We start from the raw sequence: 23,984 nt of genomic DNA on the forward strand, positions 1-23,984 counted from the left end.
ATAATTCTAATAGTGTTAATTTAAGGAATTATATATTGCAACATATAAGGATAGGTATTGAAAACACCAGGGTTAGATAACGGAAGACGATATGGGGCAAACTGATATTACGCATATTACACTATATTGATGTCTACAGCTCCATTAATATTTTAACGTAGCGGTCACACCTAGCAATTTCTAGAAGAGCAGGCAATTGCAACGAGTACGAGTTCGCTCATCTTGTCATGGTCACATTGCTCGTTGGTGAAACCAGAAAACACGTGATCTTAAAATAAACCAACATTCATTTCGCCTATCTTCTACTTTTTTAAAGCGAATTAATATCGATCGCAAATAATGCTACTCCTGACTTAATCTTTAGGTGTATTTAATATAATATAGCTACTAAACTAAAAACAATAAACATTTTATATCCAGAAGTCTAAAAGTGGGTACGCCTACGTATGTACAGTACTTTCTTTTATCTCACGCCATACCTGTGCTCTTTTGTCTTATGTTCGACCAAACTAAAAATTAAAATCTGAATCAGCTCGATGAATCTCGATTCTAAAGCTGTACCAGTTTTCTCACTTTCCGTCATGATGATAACTATTTTCAAAGTTGCCACCGTATGACGTGCACAAAGGCGTTTTCTGATTGGATGCGCGTTTGCAATCGGCACGAGTAGAACAAACTTTTTGTTTCTTGTTATACCCTATTCACACTACATTTTAAGCCAGCTTAAGGTATGAAATATGAACGGAACTGACTTAACGTTAAACCGGTTTAACTACCAACAACCGACTCAACTTAAGTCGCTTTCTCAAAGAAGCTTAAATTGCTTCAAGCTTTCCACGAGGACCGCCAGAAGTTCAAAAATAATGGCGGAAGCAGATGTACAGGTACAAATATTCGAACAAACGAAACTCTTCTCTGTTAGCATGTATATGCTGCTTCGGTACAAGAAGTTTAAATAATAATATAAATTTCTTGTTTACGAAAAAAAAATATATATATATAAATTTCTGTCAAAAAATCCATTCTTATCACAGTTCTATCGCTAAAGTGATATAAACATTGAGAGAATCATGCTGCCAACGACAACCACATCACTGATAATAAATGTTAATAATTCCTAACTGACGTCTTATGCATTTTAAATAAGTTATTTATATTTTAAATTACTAAATATAAATTAATTTATGATGATTTACGAAAAATAAGCAAAAGTTTGATTTTATTTAAAATGTAATATTGAGTACACCCACTTGAGGGCTAAGCGAATACAGTAGAGCATCGATTGTCCGACCCCCGATTAACCGACTTATCGGTTAACCTACCGCGTTCTAGTCGGCAAATTCAAATGTCCGCTAGTGATGTGGCGCTACAATATTTGGTTGTCTTGGCTACTTTAATGTTATTTCTGTTAAATTTTTGCATGTTTTAGCTGGCAGCACTGGCTCGACCATGAAAGGGAGGCTAGTATTTAAACCAGACCTAATACACTATACTAATAATGTATTTTTTCATACTTTTCGGTTATCCTACTTTTCAGTTATCCGACCAATCCGTCCCCAATTGAATCGGATAATCGATGCTCTACTGTAATTCGCTTTAATTACCTAGTATGAACGAGTAGTTAATCTTGTTTTCGACAATGCGACTTAACTTAATTCTGCTTAAATCTTAATCCCGCTTAAAATGTACAGTGTGAATAGGGTATTACGGTCCCGGTCGCGCAGGTTTTCAGAGGTGGTTTACAAACAGGGAACAAACATTGCAGTTACAGTTGTCTGCGCGGCTGAAATTGCAAGATGTGACTACTGCTTAAAACATTTTGAGATATTCAAAATAATGCATTAGGCAAAATTAGGAATTTGGGAAAAATCTACAACACTCTTGATAATCGAATATCGATTTTAAATAATTTCGAAATAGATTATTTCATTCCGAACCACTCTTAATTACATTGTCACTTAATTTACCGATAGGTGTTAAGACAAGTCTACAAATGGAAACAAAGTACAAAAAATCATAATTGTAATTTAAATGTTTTCAATCATTTTGCAGTTTTTATTTTAGTGATAATTTTGATCGCTGTGATAAAAAAAAAACCGCATTCCCGATACTGTTTTCTTCCACTTTATTGATATTTTAATAAATTCAAAAATTCATTAAGAGCAGGTCCAGCTCGGACATCGGTTTTTCGGGCCTCAGACCGAGGGCCCGCACTTTCAAATTTCTAGAAAAATTTCATTAAAAAAATTATTTTTGCAAATATTTTGAGGTCTCACTAATACCTATCTTTTGAGACTGCGCAAAATCTTCAGCCAGCCCTGATTAAGGGACAAATTTAAATTATATTTTTATGTTGGATTAGAGGATTGAATAAATAATAGTAAATAAAAATAATGTTCAATGATGACTCAGGATATTTTATCTTCAATTTTGAAGTTTAGACTATTTACGAAAAAATATATTTTTAATTTTTTCACACTACCATAGAAGTAACAGTTACAATGCTGTTTTTAGAAGAATAAACTTCTTTCACAAAAAGGTAAAAAAACAGGTAAAAAAAAATTCACAACGTTAAAAACGATCAAGTGCCAGCCTTTCATTAGAGGTTCTGACACTTTTACATTAAAAACAAAGAATTCTTCTCACCATACTGTCCTTATCCAATTAATAACTGCTTCTAGCCATCTGGTGGTAGATACGAGTTACTCACTTGATTTGCATAACTCGTACCTACCACCAGGGGGCTAGAAGCAGTTATTAATTGGATAAGGACAGTATGGTGAGAAGAATTCTTTGTTTTTAATGTAAAAGTGTCAGAACCTCTAATGAAAGGCTGGCACTTGATCGTTTTTAACGTTGTGAATTTTACCTGTTTTTACCTTGTGAAAGAAGTTTATTCTTCTAAAAACAGCATTGTAACTGTTACTTCTATGGTAGTGTGAAAAAATTAAAGATAGACTCAAAAAATATTATATTTTTTCGTAAATAGTCTAAACTTCAAAATTAAAAATAATGTTCTTAGGCCAGGAACACACATGCGTAAAATTCGGCGTAAAATCTAGCGTAAAACAGAAAGCGTAAAAATTTTTCTGAAATTTTGGCTGAAACAGAACTGAAAAAAGAGTAGAGCATGTCTCTACTTTTTACGCCGTAAAATTTTTACGCCAAAATTCCTCCAATAAAGAGAAGTCTTTTCTGTGACGTCAAAGTAGATTCGTGCTTTTTATTCTAACAATGGCGGCAATGAGGGTTAACCCTACAATTGTGACGGTCTCGAAAAAACAAAAAATAAATGAAATAGAGAAGTTTATTGAATCCATTCGACCACATCAGTGTCATGTATAAAGCCACTATATTTAAACAACGTTTATGGATGGCTATAGGTGCAAAATTTCAAACAACAGGTAGGTCTAGTAGAATTGATTTATAGGCTTAAGTATTTAGATTACACGCACGTTCTTTATTTGAATTCGGAATACAAGTGTATTAATTTAAATTTTTTATATTATAGCAGAGGAAGCGGAAAAAATGGAAGGTACAAAGGAATAGATATATGACAAGAAAAAATTAATAAAATTAGCACTGTTGGTGGCAGTGGTGTTTCCTATTCGGTCAGAATTTTTACGTATGTGTGTTCTGGCATAAAAGCGTAAAACAGAAACTGAACTGAAAGCTGATTTCTGATTCAGTTTTCTGCCACACAATTTTATGCATGTGTGTTCGTGGCCTTAGCCACAGTGTCATAGCACAAGAAAAATTTTTATATAAGAAAACGTTTTATTTTATATTTTGAAATAGGGTTCAGTGTTTCTAAAAATACTCTCTCTAATCAGTAATTTTAATTTTAAAAAGTTTTGTTTGTAAAACGATCTGTTAACTTTGCGCCAGACTTAATGGCCAAACGGGACCGTGAGCGACTCAGTAGTGTGGATCTATTCTATTTAAAAAGTATACATCACGTTAGAACTCTTAAAGGACGAAGACACAGTGCGAATGAAACAGAATATACAGAATGGAATCTAGGAGACATCAAATCTAAGCGCGCGGAAATTTCCCATTATACTCGCGATTAGAATATTTTGTTTTCGTAAATATCAGTCAGTGCTCGTTATATCGAATATTTTCTCTCATAAATCGAGAATAGGAATAAAAAAAATTGGCTCGTTGTATCGAAATCTTACGAAAAGTAAATAAGGGGCCGCATTATATTTCACTTTGGCTAGGAATAACTTCATCCCGAAGTACTATACAGTTATCCCTTGTTTAACGCGGAATTTGATTAACGAGCGAAATTAATTGAGACAATCCCCTTTATATACGCGGCAGAAATTTTAATTAACGCTGCTTTAACAGCTGACTTTACTTAACATTTATATATTTTTCTCAGCAAATAAGGCGTTGGTGAATTTGGTATTTTCTTGCTGAGGATAATTTCCGATATAGATATACCTAGTTTAATTATGATAGTTGTGAAATTTAATACATTACTGCTAATGTGAAATTGTATCCTTTGTTAAGAAGCTTATTTTATAACTACTTCACATTTTGCTTGCGTAAAATCAAATCGAAATGCCTGATAGGCCAGGAACACACATGCGTAAAATTCGGCGTAAGGCCAGGAACACACATGCGTAAAATCCGGCGTAAAATCTAGTATAAAACAGAAAACGTAAAAATTTTTCTGAAATTTTGGCTGAAACAGAACTGAAAATAGAGTAGAGCGCGTTTCTACTTTTTACGCCAAAATTCCTCCAATAAAGAGAAGTCTTTGCTGTGACGTCAAAGTAGACACGTGCTTTTTGTTCTAACAATGGCGGCAACGAGGGTTAACCCTACAATTGTGACGGTCTCGAAAAAACAAAAAATAAATGAAATACAGGGGTTTATCGAATCCGTTCGACCACATCAGTGTCATGCATAAAGACACTGTATTTAAACAACGTTTATGGATGGTTGTAAGTGCAAAATTTCAAATAACAGGTAGGTCTAGTAGAATTGATTTATAGGCTTAGTATTTAGATTAGTTCTTTATTTGAATTCGGAATACAAGTGTATTAATTTAAATTTTCTATATTATAGCAGAGGAAGCGGAAAAAATGGAAGGTACAAAGGAATAGATATATGACAAGAAAAAATTAATAAAATTAGCACTGTTGGTGGCAGTGGTGTTTCCTATTCGGTCAGAATTTTTACGTATGTGTGTTCTGGCATAAAAGCGTAAAACAGAAACTGAACTGAAAGCTGATTTCTGATTCAGTTTTCTGCCACACAATTTTACGCATGTGTGTTCGTGGCCATATGCGATAAAATGCATATCAGGCGTATTATGTTCTAAGTTTCGTAAAAAAATATAATGCCATACAAACAGTAAAAAATACTCATAGTACGTATGGGAAAGATGCTCCCTAAATGTCGGACGTGGCAAGTGAAGTTCTAAAAGTTTCCTTCGGAAAATTTTGAACTTAAGGATATAAACGTACAGGCCGCCCAAATGCCGTTGAAGAGGAATTTCAGAAAAAAAAATTATTAAAAATAAACAAACAACTCCTCGTGAACTTGCAACAAATCTTAGTGTGTCATGGACATGACGATTGTTACCCATACATTATGTGGAAAAAAAAAACAAACAGGATGGAATATAATTTTGTCTGACAAAGGTAGGCAGCGCTAAGATTTCATTTAATTTTTAAATTAGTTACACATTTTTATCATAGAAAACTTTTTTACGAATGACAAGATTAAAATAAAAATATTTATTAACCGAAAATTGTTCCAGCGGGTCGTAACTGTTCGGAACCAATGTATTTGATTAACACAATTTTTATATATGCAGTAGCATCAAGCATCCAAGAATTGATTAATCACGTTAATCAAGGGATGGCTATTATTTATTGGGTATATTAAAGCTACAATTATTTTATTTAATTTGTTAAAATTCACTTTGATATACTAGGTTCGATATCTGAACCATACACCAAAAAAACAAAGACATTAAGAAAAAGTTCATTTTTATGGCCAAATTTATGTCAATTTTCAGAGGAGTCAAAAAGATTCCTCTGAAATTGGAACAAATAGGAAATTAGGCGAAATTTCTTTTCGAAGATTGGAATTAGCTTAGAAACCGCATGAAAATTTCCATAACTTTGGATAAAAAAAACTTAAAGGTAGATAACAAATCCATGCTAGTGAAATTCCTTGTTATCCTCATTTGTTTACTATTGCATATAGGGAAGTACAGATTAATATCTATAGGTGTAATAGTTTAGGATGGTATAAGTGTAATAGTTTAAGTCCAGTTCCGTTTTTCTATTGAACATGCCATGCAACAGTAACTTAGGATATAAGGTATTCAGTCCCTAAGTTGTAATATTAAATTCAGTCCCTAAGTTGAACATCTTAAACCATTACACCTATGGTTCCAGTCCTGTTTGTTTCAGGCATGCTCCCAAAATGTGCCAAATCTCCTTATTTGTCTATTAATTAACAGAATATACTTCACAAACCGAATTTTTGTTCTTCTTTTCCTGTGGCAATCAACTGTTATGTAGAGAACTAAAAATCAGAAATACTCATTTGGAAGATTCTCCAGAAAAAACCAGGTGCAAAAACTTTGTTTTTCCATGTTGGCAAACAGAGTAGATGGACTTCTAGCAGGATTTCCAAGTTAGTTTTATAGTCATAGTTCTCTTCTCATCTCAGATCGTATATCGCAATTTTCATTTTTAACTCTAAGTATTTTAGTTGTTGAATTTTATATTTGTGCACATTAGACAAAGATACCTTATCTAGTGGTTTGTATAGGAAAAATGCTAATTGGGCTGCAATTTTCAAATTCAGGTCTATACAGTACATTCTTACTGTCGTCAGTCTCTCCTTCGTTAGTTATGAGTTTTCTTTCACAAATATTTATCATCGAATACGTTGATACAAGATAACTCTTATGCAAACAATCCATTTGTCGATAAAATTGTATATTGTATTATATAGCCTAATTTTAGTCGGAGGAGATACCGTTCGTGATTTCCAGATTATAGAGTTCTCTGCCAATGCTAAATGTTTTTCGTTTTCTTGTAATTATGTCATTCACACTATTTTCGATTAGCTAGTCTAAAAGTCGGAGATTCTCTACATTTTCAAAAGCATTCCTAAAGTTTTCAGTATGTAAATTCTACACTAAAACACATCCATTGCTGTTATTTCTTCCGTATTGGCTTCAAACTTAACCATAACACTCGATGTATCAAAATGAATTTGGATTGGAACAATGTCAATATCAATTAGCACATCATCATCAGTCAAACTTGATAATTTAAATTGCCAAACTTAATTTCACCTTGGGCGTGTGTCCTGTCAATCCAAAGTAGGCTCAGTTGTTTTCTTTCCACAATTCTTGAGAACTCTGAAAATATTATCGATGAGTGATAAAAATTCTCTGTAATATCTCTGACTTAATTGGATAGAGCTAGGACTTTAAAAAAACATATGTTTATTTTTGTCTTCAATTGTATTTATTAATATAACATTAATATAATTAACTAGACACTACAAATGTTTTCAAGGAGTTTACCATAGGCACGAAAAAATCGTTGCCAATACTCAGATTGGCTTGAAATTAGAGAAAAATTTTCAGACCAGACAGATATCCAAGTACTGGCTAATAAAAATAAATTGCTCATGTCCATAGGAAGGTAACATCTATATTCAGTTCTATCCAAACAATGATAGATGGGCTTAAAATTTCATCTTTATCCAGATAATGTAAAGTTTTGTTCTTTCTTTATCCATTTGTTTTTAAATACTGTCATTTTTATCCGCTTGTGATATGAACTTTATCGGTAAAGTGAGCTCTATACAGATGAAGTTCAAAATTAAGAAATGATTAATTATATGAAAAACTATTCACAAAATTAGAAGAGCCATAGATGTCTTCATATTTTGTCTTATCAACACCTCAGGAACACAAACAGCCTTTACAGTGGAGTCGACCTTTTATTTCATGTGCCTGTCCGTCTTGACATCAGCCTTAAAGAATGTTGTGTTCTTTGAGGTGAAACGGGCGAATTACGAAAATATTCATAAAATCAAAACCAATAAATATTTTTTATATGTTACTGTCACCCTGGCCAATTTATTTATTAAGAGAGTTACTTGATTTAGCCAAAACACTTGGATAAAATTATCATTAACATCAATTCAAGGGATTTAGTTAGAACATGGCCATTAAAAAAAACTCTCAAAGTTTGAGTACGGAGTTGTGATTGCTTTTCTAATTATATACAGTAGTTGAAACATCAGGAATGCTCAAGATTTATGAGTTTTTACCATTAATTGAATCACATGCCTTACTGAAATTTATGAAGTTGAGAATAAATAGGATGTTCTTACCGTTAGAACTTTCTGTTAGACGTCTGAAACTGTAAATAGCCTCTACTGTTTTAAAGAAAGCTACTTAATTACCGTATTTTACGGACTATAAGACGCATTTTTTTCTTCAAAAAATTGCCTCCAAAATTCAGGTGCGTCTTATACTTCGTAGCGTCTTATAGGTATTTTTTAAAAAAAATTGTTTAAAAATTAAGGTGCATCTTATAGTCTGTAGCGTCTTATAGTCCATAAAATACGGTAGATCGAAATAGTGTAATACAAACAATGCAATTATTATAAATTTCATGAGAAATATTCAAAGATTTATAAATCTAAAATTAGTAATCCGCTCTTATTTTATTTTCTGGAATTGGAGCTCATATCATACGATACAGCATCTCACTGCTATCGTAAAATTATCCGAATGATATAAACTGTAAAAGCTGAAACTGCATCGAATTCCAGAATTAAGTAGGCTTTCCATCTTATACCAACTGAAACAAGAAAATGGTTACTGCTTCAAGACATAAACCAGTGATGAGCAACCTATTCTGGATGCAGGCTGTAAGGGAACTTCATGGGCTTGGTGGGCGGTATAATTTTCTTTCTTACGAAATTGCAGGTATTAAGACTTCTGAGTACAAACATAGTCCATAACTGACAGTATTTAATCATCATGTCATATTTAATCATCATGGCAGTTTTAATCATCATGTTTTATTTTAGTATCAAGAGATACTAAAATAAAACATGATGATTAAAACTGCATATAATAATCATATCACGTGATTCCTTGTCGAAAAACCAACCAAAAAGTCCAGTTCCGTTTTTCTATTGAACATGCCATGCAACAGTAACTTAGGATATAAGGTATTCAGTCCCTAAGTTGTAATATTAAATTCAGTCCCTAAGTTGTAATATTAAAAAACTCCAAATTCATTTTAATTGAAGAATACATTAATTACAAAGTATGCTCGTTTTTATTAAATCAGATTAGATCAAAAACAATCTTGCAAATTTTAGATAAATAGGGAATTCTTATCTCAAGGTAGTTATAAATTCAGTTCTAACTATAAAAAATTAATTTCCCTTAGTTGAATCATCATGTACTGTACACCTAGCTTTCGTCATTGGCACTAAAGAATACTTTCAATTTCATGACATATTCTTATCACCACTCATTTCTTTTATTCAATACACATAATAATGATTATTGTGATAGCTATGCCATTGTTAGATAAAAGAAGGAATATGATTACTGCCTGAAACAAAATAAAAAGATTTTGAATCTAAGTATCACAAACTGAAAACACAAGAGATTACATTGTTTTAAAATACAAAAAAGAGTCTCTATAAAATGAGATGTTTAGGAGTAAAAGTTTCCTGTTATAAAGAGATTTTCACTTAACAGAGAATTTGCCTTAAAATCTATTAAAAATGGAAATTCAATTGCCTATGCACTTTATCTGTAATAGCAAAGGACAAAATGCAAAATTACAATATAAAAAGATTACTTATTTTTAATTTGTCTTTTGTTGACTATGGCAATTTTAATTTACACAACAGAGGACTGTATTAAGGAAAATAATCTGTATTGTATTTCAGCTTAAAGTTAAACTAACATTTTAACAAATAGACTGATATAATTGTAATAAGAGGCATACACTTTAAGGAATTTATGAAGTGAAAGTGAAATAAGTGCACACATCTGTCTGTAAATGCTTTTGCTTTAAGATTTCTTTCAGTTTCTTCAATTACTTCTTGTAATGCATTGCATGAATGTTCTGTCATCTTAAATAGAAAATAATTTTTTATTTTAATGCAAATAAAAAGCTAGAAAATGACTGAATTGGATTCTTTCCTTCCTGTTCTTGATATTTCTGTTGTTATTTCAACAACATTGTCTTCATTGCATTGGGAATTGTTGCTCCAACTATCTAAGAACAGTATTTCTGTTTACTTCAATTTTGATGGTTTGGTCAAAAAGAATATAATCTTCAGCATTTATGTTCACTTCTGCCTCTTCTGGAATGCCTTACAATATGGCCCAGCTGAATGCAAGTGCATGTAATGAGGGCACTGCATTTAATGCATGCATCCCAGATATTTGCAGGAAGACCAAAGGTGGCAAATTACAATATATCTTCTTACTACATTATGAGCAATTTATTAGTAGAAGAAAGTTTTTCAGAGTTGAATAATGATGGTATATTCCATTTTACTAATAAAAAGTAGTTTAGTGACATTGAAAATACTTTTAAAAAAAATGTTACAGAGAAAAAATTGGTATGATCTACAGGGATAGATTGATTAATGGTAAATTTCATCATCAGTATCCTCAGTTATGAGTGGATGAAAAGGTACTTTGTGAACATACAAAAATGACAATATCTTTGATTATATCGCAGAAAAAATACATGCAGGATGTCATAGTTACACTATAAACTTTTTTATAGCGTAATTTATTTTATTCCACAGTACACTTCTATTTTGTACTGTGGAAATCAACACTTCCATTGAGAAAACTGAATGATAATTACAGAAAGATCAAACCAGCTTTAAACTCAAACCATTCTGTGTGGAGCCATAACAAATCATACCAATCGCACATGTCCCATGCTGACTTTGGACATGTATGAGCTCCATTAAGTTGTCCCTTATATCACCTATTGGTCTTTTCCCACATCACTACCCAACTAAATAGAACATTAAAGCTAACACATCAAAATTTGAGTTGCTCATTTGCTGAATCAATTAATTCCAAAAAAAAAAAGTAGAGAAACTGATAATATAGTGGATGATTGGTTAACAAACATAATCCATTCCAAGACTGTGTTTGCTATCCGAATTGTTTGTTAACCATAGATTTTTATGGGAATTTGATTAATCCGTTTTGGAGACCCCCAAAATAAAAAATCATATACTTTCTTACTACATTTATTTATATGTAATGATAAATATACATATATACACAGTCTTGCATTTTTATCAGTCATGTTTTTTTCTGTTTGTGAGGCATTAAAGAATCTGTCCAATGTCGATTGAATTTTCTCTCTTCTCCATGATTTTTCAGAAGTAATTAATAGCATTGTAATTGTAGAGATCCCCAAGCCTATTAACCTCAACCTGGTTTAGATGCCATTCTAAGACTGTTGTTCTGACATCCTCCTATTTCTTCAAAAAATCTTTAATAGCAGCTATCGGCATTAATCCTCCTTTTCATAAGAAAACATATGTCACCGAGTTTCTTGGTGTTTTTCATTCAAGAGTTCTTGATGTTCTGTTGTCAGATCAGTTTCAGGTTCCATTATGAGCTCTTCAATATTCTTTATTTCTCAGATGTGATTTTTGTTACTCCTTTAGCTGCTTGAGTCTTCTTGATTATACTGTATATTTTTTAGATAAGACTGAACTGTGACCTACTGTAGACCTGTTCAAGCCATACTGCCCAGCAACATCAGACATCTGCCCACTCTCTATCTTTGCCACTATACTCTCACCTTTTGAAAATAAAAACCAACATAAAACTTAACGAGTGCCCATCCGACAGTCTCGTGAATACTATAAAAAAATTCATTCTGTCAGAAAAATAAAAGGCTGGAATTATAAGAGTTTCAAAGTTTGAAGGAATACTATCCGATCAGTATATATTAGGTTGAGCATCAATGTCGATGTCTCCCAAAGTCATTGCCTGAAGACAAGGGAAAATCGATCGGTATTCATTATTTTACATCGCTTCTTCTTGTGTTTGTTCTGTGAGGTGTTCATTGTCTGAACATAAAAATCTTTTGCAAAAGTGTTCGTTATCTGATTTGTTCGTAGTCCAAACTGTTCGTTAACCAATCACCCACTATATAAATTTAAAAAAAATTCTTTTTAAAATTTAAATTTAAATAAAGATTATAGAATATATTTTTATATATCATTACATTAAAGTGTACCTTTAATGTAATGATATAAAATTAGTTATGTGAAAAATGTAAAAATAATAAAGATTATTCCAAGGATATATACTAAGGGAGACAATTAATTTGGCCTGTGAACAGCTCATTTGTATATTTCCATTATATATTGAAAAATATCCAGTTATTAATGTAATTTTCATCTTAATGAAGCAGACATTACCTCCTGTATAAAACAAGCTGAAATTTTCTTATCTTTTCTATTCTACAAAAACTATCTACATTCAATTATCAATATATAAAACCAATAGTTATATATTAAGCCAAATGACTACCAGAATATACTGGGCAACCAAACAATTGCCTGATATAAATGCCCTAAATCATTACTATCTATATTATACCAATTATGTTTCCTGTAAAATTATTTAAAAAGTAGCATGTTTATCTTTGGTACCATAGTTTCATAGGATTTATTTTTGTCTTTAAATATTTCAAATAAAGATTTCATGTAAAAATATATTGAAGATATAAAATGTCTTCACAAATCCATTGTCTATAATCAGCAGTGACAATCCAAAAAACAAATTTCATTCTCAGAGATGACCTCTTAATTGAGGCTACAGGGTTTTACATTTTATCTTCTGATGTTGATGCCATAATTCATCATGGCATTTACAAAAAATCTTCATTAGTTTGAAATTCTGGGGGTGAAATATTTGTGATGCCAAATTATACAAGATTTATATATTTCTGTATAATATGTCAAATGCTATGTAACTGATGTAATTTATTAAGCAAATGGAATATGGCTACTTATACGGAATGCAATTTTCGTTAATTAATTAATTAAATAATAATAATAATATAAATAACTAAAGGTAAATGACATGTGTCTAGTGAGAACCTCACAGGTCACCACATAGATTTTATAAAAAGTAAAACAGAATTCCTTGAATGTAGCCCAAATTATTTTTAAAGTGGCCCAAAAAGTAATAGCCTAGAGCCTTACAAATACTCATAGCTCAATCTTGCAACCCTGAAACCCAGTCAAATTTTATGAAATAAGAGAAAAAAGTAGTAGTCCATGAGGAGACACCCAAAAATGAGTTACTGTAAAAGCAAAGCCATATTGACCAGGGAGTTGTTCTTGGCACTCTGTTGTTCACTTATAGCATGGAGGCATTTTGATCTAAACAAACAAATTAATGTACACATATCACGGTTTAGACAGAATTATCACTTTGAATTACGAAGTAGCTATATTTCAAACTAACCAAATTCCTTAACATGAAAATCTCTATATACCCAGCCAGGACAAACTAACAAAATTTTGAACTATCCAAATTCAAATTAACGAGAATTTCATGTATCAGCAAATTGCCCAAGATAGAATGATTAGACAAGTACATCACAGAAACCAACTATCTACAATCTGTTAAGAAATGGCACAGAACAAAGTATGGAAAAAAAAGATAGGCACGTACTGTACAGTATATGATTTCAGCATTGGAAAGTAGATTTGATATAGCTGTAATTATATGGGCTACACATCTAGACCCCTTGATCAGTACATAAAGAAACATAGATACAACATACTTAAACCAAAATTATCTACAGCATTATTCTCATTTACATTTCAGGAAGACAACACTGTTGATTAGTTGGGTGCTAAGATAGTCTGATAGGCAAAGGACAAAAAAATTAGGACAATTTCACCAAGATTCTGGAGATACACAAAGCTAGCAAAATGGGATAGTGCATCACTAAGGAATATGGCATCTATTTTGAATGCATGAAAATGCATATTAAAACACTAATAGTTTGACATATGTTATTCATATTATTATTGTTATATTATGTTCTTATGTCTATTATTTGTATTTATTTTAAATTTTATTATGAGTTATATTTATGTTTTTAAAAGTTTTTGGTTAATTTCAAGTTAAAAATTATTGTAAATCCATGGAATGCCCATAAGTGAGGATTATTAGGTATGTTTGAACCTGAAGATGAGTCATTAAGTGACTCAAAAACATTTGTTCATTTGTAATTTTATTGCTGGATGAAGTAAATATTATTATTGTTTAATTTACAAACAGTTTGTACAGTATCATTTATCAAAAAATATGCTTGTCATCAACAAAATCTGTATTTTAATATCAACAGAAAGACTAATCAATGTATATGTTTAATATTAGTTGAAAGAATAAAACAAAATTAAATTAATAAAATGATCATTATCTTATAATAATCTTCAAAAGCAATTTGAAAATTGTTCATATAAATAAAATAAATTTACACCTTAAAAATCAATCCAGTAAAAGGTTTAATGAAACAAACATTTTCAACCTAACTGATAGGTCTTCATTTGTTGAGACTCAAGTGATGAAGAACTATCAAATTAGGTTAATTTTTAAGGTATGAATTTATTTTCTGACATTTCCTCCAGTTTCTGTATTTTGTTATATTTATATAAAATTATAATTAATTCTTTATTTCATTATCAAAGATTATATACTAACTGTATATGATTATTATATTTATGTAATTTGGCAAGATGTTGTAAATTCTTAATTTTTGTAAATTTAAAAAATATATTCTATTTAGTACGAAGCTAAAACTAAAAATATTTGCTGGATATAATCATTCACTTATATAACCACTTGAAATGGAGGTTTTTGGATGAATAAACCTCCATTTTAATTGGTTATAAAAGTGAATATTATATTCCATTTCATTATTCTATATTTGATTTACACACATGCTGAAAGCTTGTCCAAACAAAATCTTAAAACATTTTGTAATAAATGATTTTGGTAACCTTAACAGCTTTTGTTTATTCATATTTAATTATAATAATAAGTTTCTTAATATATATAGAATAGTTAAGATAAACTTACAAAGATACATTCTATACTGCATTCTTAGTAATACTGTACATGATTTTCTTGACGAAAGTATGTTTTTCTATACAAATTTTATTCACCAACAATGCAAGTATTGTATTCTGGATGAACTTCTGAATAATCCTTGTTCAGGTAGTAATCTGAAATGTTCAAAACAAAAATAAGACTATTGCTACTATTCTTTACTGTTGAGGTCATAACAAAACTTCATTCAGGAGTAAAATGTAACTTTTCAAAAGTTTACTTCTAAATGTATGTTATTTTATCTTTAATAGCAAAAGATAAGTAAATATTTAATTTAGTTTTGGCATCAGTTTTACATTATCATACTAAACAAATTATTACTATATTAGAAAAAACTCAAATCCTAATATAAAAATCGAACACATTTTACATGTTCAAATTGTCAACGTAAATAGAACACATTGCGCTAACAATTTAAAATCAAATACATTTTAAAATTATATCCCAAACAAAATATATATGTATATTATTTAAAACCATCAAAGAATGATTTTTAATGACATAAATCAATTTCAAAATAATTATTTTGACACAGATAACATATTTAATTTAAATTATCATTAATGCCACTTTAATTATCATTAATTAGCTCATATCCGTGTCATCTAGTGAGGAATATCTGAGAACGGTTTATGGATATAAGATGTTTTTGTTCTGGCATATATACCTGATGATGTCTATTGTAAATAGACAAAAATGTCAGTAAATATTTTCTTTATTTATTAATTACATAGTTGTTAATATTGGTTTAGTTGTCTGTGTTTATATTATCCATATAAATTTAAATGTAATGAAATTATTTTAAATTGTGTTAGTAACAAGCTTTTATAGTTAATTAATATACCTGCAAAATAAAATACAAAATGCTGAGACTGTAGAAACAGTCTCAGCATTTTGTATTTTATTTTGACCTGGTTCCCAGTTTTGTCTTTTATTTTGACTCTGACTACCTACAGGTCTGGTTTATTTTATATGTGCATGATTTGGACACCAAATACTCTCTGCCAAATTGCAACTCTTGACATGTACTGTACTCCTTCATACCTCTAAGGTGTGCAGCCATTGACAGCAATGTGATTTTAGAGACGAGACATAGTCTTATCAAAAATATACATTTGAAATACTTTACTTCATTTTTAGTCTTTTTTAAAAATATATTATAAATATTAAATTAGTTATATTACATAAAAGCTTTAGATATTTTACTATTTAGTTTCCTTTCTGTTAAAAGTAATATAATATTCACAAATTAAAGACAACTGAAAAATATATCAATACATTTAGAATCTCATTTGAATTATTTATAGTAATAAGTCTATATTAAGTTTATATTTGACGAATGAATATATTTACTTATATCAACAACATGAGATATTTTTAGGAATTAGTCAATAATTTTCAAGACCATGTAATGAAGAACATATGCTTTAAGTATGTATAAATTATACCAATCTGAATTTAAAGTTTTGAAAGAAAAACCAAATAAATTTAAACACAGTAAATTCATAAAATATTTAATGATTTTAATAATACTATGAAAGATGACTTTTATATGATCACAAAAGCCACATATTAAAAAATTGTATTAGATTAAATTTTATAAGATTTTTTTTCTTTTATTTATTTTAATATAATATTTATTTATTTACTGTAATGTAAAAAAGCATGCACACACATACATGTACTTATATATAGATATAAGTCCTCTTATAACACAGTAGTTACATTCTGAAAAAATGCAGTGTTATGTAAATCAGTGCTGTACAAAAGAAAGGACTAATACAAAACATGGGGTTAGGTTCCAAAAGTTAGCAAAAGTATATTCTTCTTTTTTGTTACTAAGAGAAATATGTTTATTAAAGTAATCAATAATTTATTTCCAATGAATATGTTATTAATCAAAAATTTGTTCTAGCGAATTGTGTTTGTTCAACTGAGGACTGAGTGATTTTTCCAAAAATTTCTATTAGAATACTGAACTGTTTGAGTACCAAGATACTGCTGTATTTCGTTCATCATTTTTACAAATGATTGCTCACCTATGGTCAAAAAAAGATTAACAACACTTAAAAATGTTTAAATAAACTTTACTAAATACAAAGATTAATCTATAAAAACAAAAACAAAGTGACAGTCTTACCCCCATATTCACCAACACAAGTTAGAGTTAAAAATTAACCTATGAGTATTCATGTACTAAAAGTAAAGCAAACAGTGTTTGGTTAACTCAAGATTTAATCCTAACTCTAACTCATGTTCGTGAATATGAGGGTTAAAGGCTAAAATCTGAAAGCAATGACAACAACACCTGATTGATAGAAAAGCTAGGACAAGGAAGAAAAAAGAGAACACATTTTTTACACATACTTATATACAAATGAAATTTGTGTTTTTCTACTTAATTAAATTTATAAGATTTTAAAGTAAATGCTGGCAGTAAATCTATTTTTTTAAATTTTATATATTGAATATTTTGATAAATAATTTTGTAATTATCAAAACATACATTCTTAAAAAAATACATTTTAATAAAAATTAATTATACTTTCTTTCTTAATATATCAATCAATACTTCTGTTTCCATATTTGTTCTTTCTATTAATTTAGTTTTCTTTTCCCCATCAATAAGTGATAAGATATATTATCTGATTAGTTTTACCAATCTATATTAAGCATTTTTAAAAAATAATCTGTAACTGTTAATGCTTTTATCAGAAATTTTTATAGTAATTGTTTATTTATGAAATTAATACAACTGCGAGGTTTGGTGGAAAAATGGCATATCCCACATTAAGAAGCTTTGGAGAAAAAGAAAAATTTGTTTTTCAATTCACCAACACTTTATGCAACAATTTATTAATGTGGATGCATATATAACCCTGGATATGCAATAGAATTATAAAAGTTTCTTAGAAGATGATGCACAAATCCAAATTTGTTAATAACCTAGATTTTGTAGTTTTGCAGGATATGCTGTTTTTTATAACAACATTATAATGTTATTTCCAGAAATAAATTTGAAGTGATCACCTTATAACATTTTCTGCTGTTTTATAAATTTAATAAATTTATATTATGTTGTAATATTTGTAATAATTTAAGTTTACATCAGTATGAACTAAGCCAAATTTTCATTTTTTTATATATGATAATGTATACTATAAAACTGCATTATTTTGAAATTGTGTAAAATAATACTGTCTAAATCCAACCTATTTCTCATTCTGATGGATTCCATGGTAGTAATAACACTACTTATTTACCATTATGACATTATTTTGGGACAGACTCATTTGTAAGTAAACCAAATAAGATTTTTACCCTGACAACAACCAACAAGAAAGGAGTTTATGTCATCCCAGAGAATAACAAAATTCAAACACAAGGATGGCTATAGAATTTTAATAATTTGTTTTTTTTTTATTCAAAAAGAAATGAAATCTTAGCAGAGTACAATGAAAAATTTCAGTGAAGCATTATTTTTTTCATAATAATGATATGTTTTTGTTACAACACATCAACAACTTATGCAATATAGAATCACAAAGTTGGGCAATGATATCATAAATTCCATCATATGTTATACTTTCCCAATATTGAAAATCCAAAATGGTTTTTTATAACTAATTGCTATCATCAGTAAGATAATGTGATTTATAGTCTATTTATACTGATAAATTCCAACAAATTTATAATGCTTCTGAAATTAAATATAATAAATTACATGGTATTTGATCTTAAAAATATATAAATGTCAAACAAAAAATATTAATTTTAAATAAAGTAGTTTAATCTTTTAAAACTGAAATGATTACTTTTAGAATATAAAATTTATATTAAGAAAAAGCAAGAAACTTCATTAAATTATCTTTTTATCAGCTATTTTAATTAGTTTTATAAACATTTTCAGGTATTGCCTATATCTATCTTTGTCTTTGGCTCAAACATAAAGCAAAAAACTTTGGATACAATACAAAACAACAAACATTTTAAACTTCCTTTTCTTTGTGCTTGCATGATAGCGTCCCTGTTTTCAAAATCAATGTATATATTGAAATTGATTAAACTAATGTAGATAACAGCTGACTTCATTGTTAATAACATTTTGCAAAAAATGAAATTTCAGACATGCACTGGTACCATGTTTTATAACAGGAGTGACCAAACTATGGCCCGCAAGGTCAGTTTATCCAGCCCATTGCCATACTATGCCACAAATGAGCTAAAATATAATTACATAGGCAGTTTTTTTTTCAACCTCCAATGGCCCATAAAACAAAGACAAGTGTAAATAACATAATGAATTTATTACTAAAAGTTAGGTACAAACATGGTTTCTTTTTGACATAATCACTGTAAAGAGTGAGGCATTTGCCATATCTGTGGATGCAATCCCCTCTTAATAGAATGATGCTGCAGTGACTTGAGACGGGCCTTAACGTTGTTTTGAAGATCATCATTAGTCTTGAACCTCGGCCCTCCTAGACACATTTTCAGTTCAGGAAAGAGATGGAAGTCACTTGGTGCCAAATCGGGCTATATGTTGGGTGGAAGTCTTCACACCTTTAATGTGCAAAGACTTTCACCTCTTTCCTGAACTGAAAATGTGGCTAGGAAGGCAGAGGTTTGAGACTAATGACATTCTTCAAAACTATGTTAAGGCCCATCTCAAGTCACTGGCGGCAACATTCTATGAAGAGAGGATTGCAAAGCTTGTCCACAGATATGACAAATGCATCGATCTTCTTGGTGATTATGTCAAAAAGTTAACCACGTTTGACCTAACTTTTGGTAATAAATTCATTTTGTTATTTACACTATTCTTTGTTTTACATACCATTGGAAGTTGAAAAACTGCCCTTGTATTTATATAAAAATATCACAAATTGTGGATAAACTTACTATGTAAATAAAATTAAATTAAGTGTAAGTAAAAATGCCAAAATTAGTCCAATCTGATTTTTGCATCTGACAGTAATATAATTTTTAGATAAACAGTTTGAAATAAAAAATTCTGCAATTTTTTGCAACTTTGGATATCAGAGCACTTTTTATATAAGTACCTGCCATGAAGTTTCTAAGAAAAGTGATTATGAGCTTACTGCAGTGCTTGTGTTTGTGTATTGGTAAATAAATATGTTGGTTTTCTTTATTTTTTGTGTACAGGTAATTGGTTCGAGGAGAAGCGACATAAGTCAAAAAACAATGCACGTCAAATTTTCTTGTGTAGTTACGACATAAGTCGAAACTATGGTGGAAAACACCATTAATGAGCACTTAAAGACCACTAAATAAGATGACAAGACAGAAACACAGATGTTTTCATGTTTTGTTCTCCAGGATTTATGATGATTATATTAACATTTACTGTAATTGTACATATTTTAATATGATTTTGTGTGTTTTTAACGCTTTTCTAGTGATATTACGACTTCAATATTTGTGGTGGAAGGGATGTAAAGTCAAATAAAATGACTTAAACTTGATTTTTATTTTTCCATATACTTTTTTGACAAACGACATATAATCAAGAACAATGTAACTCAAGGTATACCTGAATTCAGTGTGCTGTATTGAACAAAATAGTTATACAGCCAGTGCTCGTCATTCTCTCAGTTATCTGGCCCACTGTGAAAAAAATTTGGTGATCCCTGCTTTATAAGATCATTTTAACCATCTGCAAATGCTACAAACAGAAACAGGCTTGATTGGTCAAAAATCTCATGACAACAATATTAATGAAACACTTAAGATTAATGTGCAATGTGTTGCAGGAGTTAAAAGATCTCTCTCTCATCTTCAAGCTTGAGATATTATAACTTACAAACAGTCACTGATTACTTAATGCAAATTGAAAGCTTCAAAGAAAAATCCAGACATATTACACTACGATGGTAATGATGGAAGGAAATCCTTCCTTTTCTTGTATCATTTTCACCTTGTAAAATCAATCATGATGAATATGCCATGATAGGCAAATTAAAAAACATTTACTTCTGGCTAATGTGTCTAGTGTAGTGAAATTTGTTTTAAAAATAAGAACATGCAATCAGTTGTTTTGTGGTTTGGTGAAACAGGTAAAAAATTTAGTTAATCAATTTAAGTTGGACGTTTAAGGGACCCTTCTTGTTTTTGCTGATCATAAAAGTAGCAATGGAAAAATCATTCAACAGCATATACAGAAACTGCTTATATGCAAAAACACAGCTCAGAAAAGTAAGAACATGAGTTTAGTTCAATGAATCCACTGTTGAGGAATCTATGCAACTGAATCAGCACGCTATATGTTTTTGACCTTATGTTTTAGTCTGCAAATGACCATATTTAAGGATGTGAAATCCAGCACCATACATTAAAAGCTGCTCTAGAAAAAGACGACAGTCAGATCTAAGCAACCAATGTATGAAAAAACAGAAAAGAAAAGCTCCTAACTCTGCTTAGAAATAGCTAGTGTAAAACTTTGAATGCCAATTTCTAACATTATTACATACAGAAATGAATATTTAAATTAAATTAAATAAATATTAATCTTTTTTAAAAAGATCTACCTGAGGAAGGTCCTAGATGTGGACTGAAAACATTAGTAACATGATAACTTTCAAAACTACATGCAAAGTGTGATAATGTTGTACACTTTGTTTAGAAGATTACTTTATTAAAATAAATATTAAAAAATGAATAAATAAATAAAATAAAATAAAGAAAAATCTTGTGAAATGTTTTTGCAGTAACAATAAAAACTTTATTTTAATTTCATGTTTGGACTCCATGCTATAAACCTCACATAACTGCATTCTGGTAAAAAATACAACCCACTTTAAACCCTCATTTTACACTTGCAGATAAATAAATGCAAAATTATTTTTGTACAATAAAATTTCTTGCTACATATAGTGCAAACAGAAAATGTTTGAGGGAAGCTCAGTATCCTAAAATTGATAAATGCACTTAACAGTGATTTCAATGATTATGAGAACATAACATAACTTTAAGTAGTTCAGTGATACAGGCTAAAGTGGAAGAGTTTGCCAAGAAAAAGAGGAGAAAAAAGTTATGGAGTCTTCTGAAGATGATGATGAAAATGAATCTATTGATAATTATGCAAAACACATCCCTATACCAACAACTGCAGAAGCTGTGAACATGTTAGAAAAAATAAGAGAATTTGTAGAAGCTCAAACAAATGTTACAAATCACATCTTCCATTCTCTGGGTGATCTTGAAAATTTTGTATATTATGTAAATCAAACAAAAATTACAAAGTTTTGCAAATGAAATACAGTACTGTAATTGTATTTTATTTTGCTGTTGTTTGTTTTCTTTTCAAAGATAGAATGACTAAACATCAACAATAATAAAGCTTAATTCACACTGAGCAAATAGTGAAAAGTGAATGCAATGGTCTAGACATCATTAAAACACCAAAAGCAATTGCAAATTTTGAGTAACCAATCATTTACAATCAAGACAATCCTCATCAGTAAAAATGAAGCACTTCCAGCATTCTGTTTTTAACCACTATTCCATCTTTGTTACAAAACATGAAAGACATCTAAAAAAAAAATGTTTAAAATATGTGATTTGCAATTTTTTAATGCTAGTTTTAATGTCAACTGTCTTTTGTGATGATTTTGTAACCTTCTTAAAAATCCACTAGAAACACCTGACAACAAATAGCACTGATTGGTAGTAAAATTTTTTTACTAGTAAAACACTTGACAGTTTCAAACTTCTGATTGATTTGTACAATGATAAAATTTGCCAGAAATGATGTCATGAATGATGTTATTCACTCAAAAAGCTTTTGCCAGCAATTCATTCTCAGTGTGAATTAAGCTTAACAAGAAAATGTAATGACAACCAAAGTAAGTACACTGTACCTGTATCACTTAATAATTATCTATAAAATTGGTTAATTCAAATTAGTTTGTACTCTCCTTGAATTTTGAATTAACCAAGTTCAATTATTTTAATTAATTAAATTATTTAATATACTGGAACTGTTCACAATTGACACGGACATAAACAAAAACACGTTCTTTACTTACTCCAGCATTGTTTATTCTAAATTAAATGTTTTTAGCCAAATTTAGAGTCCATCCTGTAGTAAAAAGCTGTTATATTGATTCAAAAACAGAGAAATGTTCTAAATATAAGATTTTATTTGAAATTTACATTATAAATTAACCGACATGCAGCTGAAATGCATTTGTAATTTAGAATAAACAATGATGGAGTAAGTAAGGAAAGTGTTTTTTGTGCTTGTCAGTGTCAACTACATTATCTAAAGGATATATAAAAACCTGATGGGATGATACAATGCTTTTTGACATATTAAAAGAATATTTGAAAAATGTACTAATACATTAAAGAAGAGAAAGATTATATTGATTCAAATAATGAAGAATAAGTTAAGTGATTAATATGTCTGAAGAAACAAATTGATTTTTTTCAGGAAACAGAAGTTATATATGAAATTAAGTGTTCAGTACATGCCAAGAACTGAAAATATGTATAGGAAAAATGGGAGAAAAAAAATTAAAGAATATTTAGCAGCAATAAGACTAAAATATGTAAATTTACCATGGTAAAAATGTGTAAAAGAAACCAATTATAATATTGATATTTCTAAAATTAGAATATTCAAAAAAGGAAATTTAAAGAATATTTATTAATAATCAATACTAAAAATAAACTGAATGTAAATGATGGTATCCAAATTTTAACAGGATGGTATGATATTATTAAATCATTTGGCAATGCATGACAAAGTTGTATCTTGATT

The 23,984-nt window shown here is 29.6% G+C and overlaps 1 protein-coding gene across 3 annotated transcripts in view; it reads right to left on the minus strand.

Annotated features, from left to right (window-relative positions):
- The window catches only part of Tlk (Tousled-like kinase), a 179,509-nt gene that overhangs the window by 88,636 nt on the left and 66,889 nt on the right, over positions 1-23,984 (minus strand). For all 3 annotated transcript variants that reach the window (XM_067271301.1, XM_067271299.1, XM_067271300.1), the window contains one exon: positions 15,170-15,315. The gene's annotated coding sequence lies outside the window, so the exon portion shown is untranslated. The remainder of the gene's footprint in view (positions 1-15,169; positions 15,316-23,984) is intronic.

The sequence above is a fragment of the Centruroides vittatus genome, unplaced genomic scaffold, assembly GCF_030686945.1.
Source record: "Centruroides vittatus isolate TY-2023 unplaced genomic scaffold, ASM3068694v2 contig_393, whole genome shotgun sequence".
NCBI classification, from domain to species: domain Eukaryota; kingdom Metazoa; phylum Arthropoda; class Arachnida; order Scorpiones; family Buthidae; genus Centruroides; species Centruroides vittatus.